Here is a 6,226-nt window from a genome sequence, read left to right on the forward strand (position 1 = left end):
ATGAATGCTGCCATGGTAATGGTTTTCACCAATTGCTTTTCACCAATCAGGTCCTAGGATCTGCTAGTCTTCATAAAGAGATGTGAAGTAGGTGGGTCTCTGAAAGAATGGATGAACCTTTGTCATGGCAGAAATAAGGGGACTAGCAAGGAGGTAGGGGTCCTAATAATGTAACAAAATTTCTTAACACAGGAGCAAGTCTCCTGTCCCATGTCTTTTCCTAAGAGATAATTGCCAACCTGTCCCTTGTAAGCCATATCCAGGGAGCAGTGGTGGAGACAGCCCCCATCAGGCACTATGGCCTGTTTTTCACAATGCTGAGCAATACCAGCTCCCATGTGAACTTCAAAGGGAGCTGGGGGTGGTCCCAGCTCAGAGCTGGAGTCAAGTTACAGAACAGCCTGGGTGTACTTCCTTCCACCAACTAAAAATTTTGCCTAAAATATCTGAGGGCAAAGCCTAAGCAGTGAAATTCTTGGTCTTTGGTTGCCTGGGCCTCACCTTTTCACTGGTCCAAGCTGACTACAGAAGCAGCATGACCTAGTACATGCAACCTGGGCACCTGGGTTCTAGTTATTTTGCCGCTGGATGAGTCACATATGAACACTATGCCTCAGTTTCACTCTGCATAAAACCAGGGTTAAGGATACTGACCTCCTCCTGTGTAAAACACTTTGGGATCAAGAAACTAAAAGACACAAGATCCAAAATTATTCGGTCTTCTGTAGAGCTCTCTAGCCAATGCAGTATAAGAAAGACAAGGCTATATCTACATGAGATGCTGACTGCACAGTGGTTACTGCACAGTCATTTAGTACTTGTATAAACAAGTACTAAATGACTGTGCAATAACCCAAGTTACTGCGCAGTAGTGCTGACAAATGCCTTTTTTGTGATGCTACTGTGCAATAGCCTAATACTACTATGCAGTAGCGTTGCATCACGGGTGCTGCCATGCAACACTACTGCGCAGTAGTATTGAACTACTGAGCAGTCAGTGTCTCCTGTACACACGGCCAAACTGGCTGCGCTGGCTTTGTTCCATCTGCCCAGTATAGTTAGCTGCACATAGCTCCTATGCCACAGCTTTCAGCCCCAGAGAAGGAGACACTATTTCCTTGGACTAAGGGTATAAATCTGCTAGATGGCAGAACTGGGAGGTTTTTATCATCTATGAATGAACCACTAAGGTGTGGCATGGCACACACCTAGTAAAGCCAGCAGGGACTATGAGACGTTGGATTTTCCCAGGGAAGGGAGCAGGGATCAGCACTTACCCTCTGCCCATCACTAGAAGCAACGGGAGCTGGGAGCTCTGGTGGTTGGAAATAAGCAGAGGAAATTAGAGGTTGACTATGGGTGGGGGGAAGGGTGGGGGTCCCTATAACTGTCAAGCCCTGCAGTCCATTTTCAAGTGATAGGAGCTTGTACTGACTGAAGATTTGGCCCATCATGATCAACCTTTTTTCTTGGATCTCTTGACTGTATTTTAACAATCCTTACAGCAGCAGGACATTGGCCGCGATTGTCCTCCTGCTTTACCTGTGGCAGATTAGGGCAACTGTGCCTTGTAGTTGTATGGCAGACCAGATTTGGCCTGGGCTGGGGATTAAACACCCCTGCTTTAGGAGAAAGTCCTAAGCTAAAAATTTCCCCCAAAAAAAGAGAAGCAGGGAAAGCTCAGAAAATAGTCTGTGCCCCAGCGGAAGAACTGGAGACCCCCAGTAAAGTCAGATCACTAGGATTTAGCACCTTTATCCTTTGAAAGCCTAATGCTGCCAGCTGGCAGTGCCATACTATACATTGTGGTGGTACAATCACTTCTGGTTGAGATCCATCCACCCTCTCTACCCCCCCACCTATCCCTCCATATGTCTATCCATTCACCCCTCTTTTTGGTTTACATGTGTAACCCTTTTGTCAGGCACTAGAAGCAGTAGAAAGGGCCTGGTTCAAATTTCAGGATGTAACATAAACTTCCTGTTATGATCAGTCTCAAGCAGGCATCGGTTACATCTCATATATTTATGCTTTTCTTTCCAACCACACAGGCTAAAAATGTACTTTTTGTACCCTAAAAGCTAAGACACTGGTGCACAGCTCTGCAACATTGGAGGAAATTCTGCAACGAATAACACATCACCCCAGGCCTTCATTCTAATCAGTCCCCAGAACAACAGGAGTCTGTAGCAGAATCCAGACCCTTGCTGTAGTACTGTTGTCCAAAAACTAAACTTCTACCTTTACCTATTATCTTCATCCCTTATTATTATCCTTTGCAAAGCAAAACTATCCATGTGAAATCTAGTATAATGATGGAGTGATATCTGCCTGAGTTGGCCAATAGCCTGAGACAATTGTGTAAAGAGGTGGAAGCTGCTCATATTTCCTCAATAGAGTGATAATTGTAAAACCTAAATATGATCATTTAACTGTTAGCACTGAACTACAGGATTTGAAATACAAGGGGCTGAGCCCCCCCATAAGAGAAAAGAGCCCCTCCATAAGAGATGAGAAGCCCTGGCCTGCCCCACACCTTTCTAAACAGCTCAGGCTGCAGCAGCTCCTTCTAGCTTCTGGCTGCCACCGCCACAGACCCCCCCCCCCCAAGAGCGGGAGTGTAAATTCGAACCCTGCTGAACTGTTTCGCTGCTGATTATCTTAGCAATAACATTCAGCTCCAGTTCCTATGCTAGACTATACAACAATGAGACCTAAGCAATGTGGCAGCTGGGTGGGTCAAAGAAATTCTGGAGGCTTACAACCCATTCCTAAATTCAAAGCCACTCCTGACCCTTCCCAACATCACAATCCTCAGCTGTTGCGTTGGTTCTCTCCACACATGCCAAACTTTCCAGCGCTCCTCTGACTTGCTGATATAACCTGCACCTTCTCCCCAGAGCTCCACTACAAGGCACTGATGTACTGTTGTTGAAAATATCCTGAATCACATTAAAAATGAAGGGCAACGTGACTTATCAGCAGGAGGCTGTGTTACTCATAGTCATGGCTAGTTCAAGAGATGCAACCACGAATGAATTTACCTGTTGGAGAGGGTGTATATGCTGAAGCACAAACTATCAGAAACCAGAAAGTCTATCTGGTCACGGAGCACAGGGAGCTGGGGCTCTAATGTCCTGCTGCTCACCAGGTTCTCCAGCAAAGCTGAGGGTTTACAAAGAGAAGGATTCTACAGGTCTTTTACTGGGACTGCTCAGCGCATTTGTTCTGTGTAGTGGTCACCATGTGCTCATTTCTTACATTTGCAAAGAGTTTTCTTAGCTCTTGTCTGCCCTGTCAAAACCTGCATGGATACTCTGGTTTGTCAGTGAATTATTCTGGAATCCTCTTTATTTCTAGTGGAGCATTTGCCTGGGGAGCTATTCTAAGATATTTATTCTTGTCAATTTTCCTGTGTTGACAAACACTAATTCATGTCTACACTTTAGACTTCTGCCAGAATAGCATACAGGTCAAGGTTATAATGAGGTGTGAGCTCTGACTGACCACAGCTGTGCTGGCACAAACCCCCAGAGCAGACGCAGTTGGATCAGCACAGGTGTGCTTTTACTGGGAAAGCATATTCTTCTCCTGGGTTGGGAGTTAATCTACCAGTGCAAAGTACAGCTTTGTCAGTGTAGCTCCATCTACACTGAGAGTACTTTGCCAGGAGTGTACCTGTATTTCCTTACTGCCAAAGCTAGCCTAGTGTCAGCATGGCCTAGTTCCTGGTGAATACTTTTAATTAATGATTTCCAGCAGCTCTGGAGCTGTTTGGTTCAGCTACCTGGTGTGATTGGACCATGCAGCTACAGCGTGGTTATTTCTGCCCCTTCCCTGCATGGCAGGGAAATAGTGAATAGTACATTTTCCAGTATTGATGTCCTGGTGAAAGAGCATTCTTACTAAAGAAAATGAAACTTTCTGGATTTGAAAATACCCAGCAGTCACCCAAGCAGGTGCTAATAATGCAGCCCAACGACTCACAGCAAAGCAAGCCCAGAGCTTTTATCAAAAGAATAGCTGCAAAACAGTTGGGTATTTATTGGTCCTCACTGTCATAGTATCTGTGCACCTTGTGGCAGAAATGCCACTGTCAGTGCCCCTCTCCAGAGATCTGTCTCCACCAGCCTGAGAGGCTGGTGTTGAATCCCTCAGGGTGGGGATCTCCCACCTTGTCTACATGACAAAAGCCTGGTGCCTGGGAGGAGGATACTCTGGTCACCTGGGCAGGGGGGAAAGGCCCGGCCCTGTGCATGGGCCCAGGTAGCCAGGGATGCTTGGTAGATTGGTCAGCTTGTGGCCAGTATTGGCAGCTTCAATTGGACTGGGCTGCTGAGGTCAGAGAGGTGATAAAAGGGCCCGGGCCAGGAAGAAGGGGAGCCATTAGCCATGCGGTCATCCAGGTGAATCTGAAACAGGCTCTCTCCTCATCACCGCATGCTCCAAGAGTGACCTGCCTCCAGAGGAAAACTCCAACCACCTCTGGATGATGCAAGTGAGTAAGCTACTCGAGATCCGATTAGATATTTAGCTTACAGTAATTCAGATGCATGTTTAAATGGCTACCTCAGCTATGCTGGTTTGCTCTATGGGATTCCTCTGATATTCCTCTGATATTGTTCTACCTTTTGCCCTGATTCTGCCCTACCCCCTGTAATCAATAAAGTTCTGCTTTGTGACCGGTGTGGGAGACTTATTGAGGGGTGGGTCTAAATTATGCCGAGGAGGCCCCTTAGGTCTGCGGACTAAGGGAGGCTTCCCTAATCAGCCCCGGACTTGGGAAGTGCCCCAAGTGCTGGTATTGGGTCTGGTACCCATTGGACGATCAGGCCTGTGTTCTCCAAGGTGCGCAGAGCCAGAATTGAGTCCAGAGCCTTGGATGGTGGCAGCGGGAACCCCAGGCTAACGGGTGTGCTCCAGGGAAGGGGTCGGCCGGATGTGAGGCACCCCAAGGGAGGCACTCGGAGCCTGGAAGGGGGGTGGGCGGCTCAACGCAGGAGCACCCCCTACTGGCCCGCCACACACCTCACATGCATCAATGGATTTGACTCCCTTGACCCTTCTGGGGTTGTATCATCCCTATTGTGCAGGGTAGGAAATTGAGGCATGGAGTGATGAAGTGACCGGCCAAAAGTTACACAGAAAGTCCATGACAAAGCCAGGAACTCATCCAAAGTGGAAATTGCTCCTCTGGAAATACACCCTGTGATCTTTGGCCCTTAGTGGGATTCCTGTGGGAACTGTAAAATAAGCCGATTTTCCAGATGATGTAGTATTGGCCCTCAATGACTTAAATGTTTCAGACCCAAACTACATAGATCTCCTTCTATACAGGAAATGGTATGAATTGATGAATGGGAACCTCATCTATTTTTGCAAAGAGCTACAAACATTTTGGAAAATTCATCCATTCACAGAAAGGGAAAAAAACTTCTAGTCCCATTGCTTGATCAATGAACCTCATATTTTCATGTCATCAGCCCTGAGGATTATATTTCAGTCTTGGTGTTTTTCGTAAAGCCCAAGCTCCAGAAATCATGTGGTTCTCTAAGACTCTGAGATTTCCCTTTTTAAAGTAAATGTCTAGCCTTCATAGTTGGAAAGAAAAGCTGGGAAGTATGACCCTCTGGAGATTTCCGCAAAAATGAGCTGGACTTTTTTATTTTACAGAACTCTCATGACATTTGAGCCTGCCTCATTGTTAAGAGGGCCAAAACATGATTCTGAAAGCTTGGGGCTGGTCATACTACTTTATATTTTAGAAACAAATTTATCTGTGGGCTGAAGCTGAGCATGAAATATTTCTGGCAAGGAAGAGCTCATTCAGAAAGCTAAAGACCAATCAGAATCAGGTTCAGAGGGAGGTTGGTTTCCCAGATGGAGTGATAAGGTTGTTCCTAACTTCTGTGAGGCTGCAGATGGAAGTTAGAATATCCATAAAGATCCTTGTGTACCTCCCAGGCGATCCAGAGTTTCACGAACTAAAGGCTTTTGTCTCCCAACTCAGCAAAAATAGCTTTGTGTGCTAGTTCTCATTGCCGACTAGTGAATAAAGCAAGTGTGACGTTTTCATAGGCAGGCTGGCTGGCTTTCAGCAATGAATAGACAGAAGAATGTAAGAGCAGTCTTCACAAACACCAGTATTTCCACGTCTCACAGTTCTAAAGCAGCTTGTTTGGATCAACTGAATCAGTACAGAAATACTGTCCATAGGGAAGGAGGT

The sequence above is a fragment of the Alligator mississippiensis genome, chromosome 12 (genome assembly GCF_030867095.1).
Source record: "Alligator mississippiensis isolate rAllMis1 chromosome 12, rAllMis1, whole genome shotgun sequence".
Taxonomy (NCBI): Eukaryota; Metazoa; Chordata; order Crocodylia; family Alligatoridae; genus Alligator; species Alligator mississippiensis.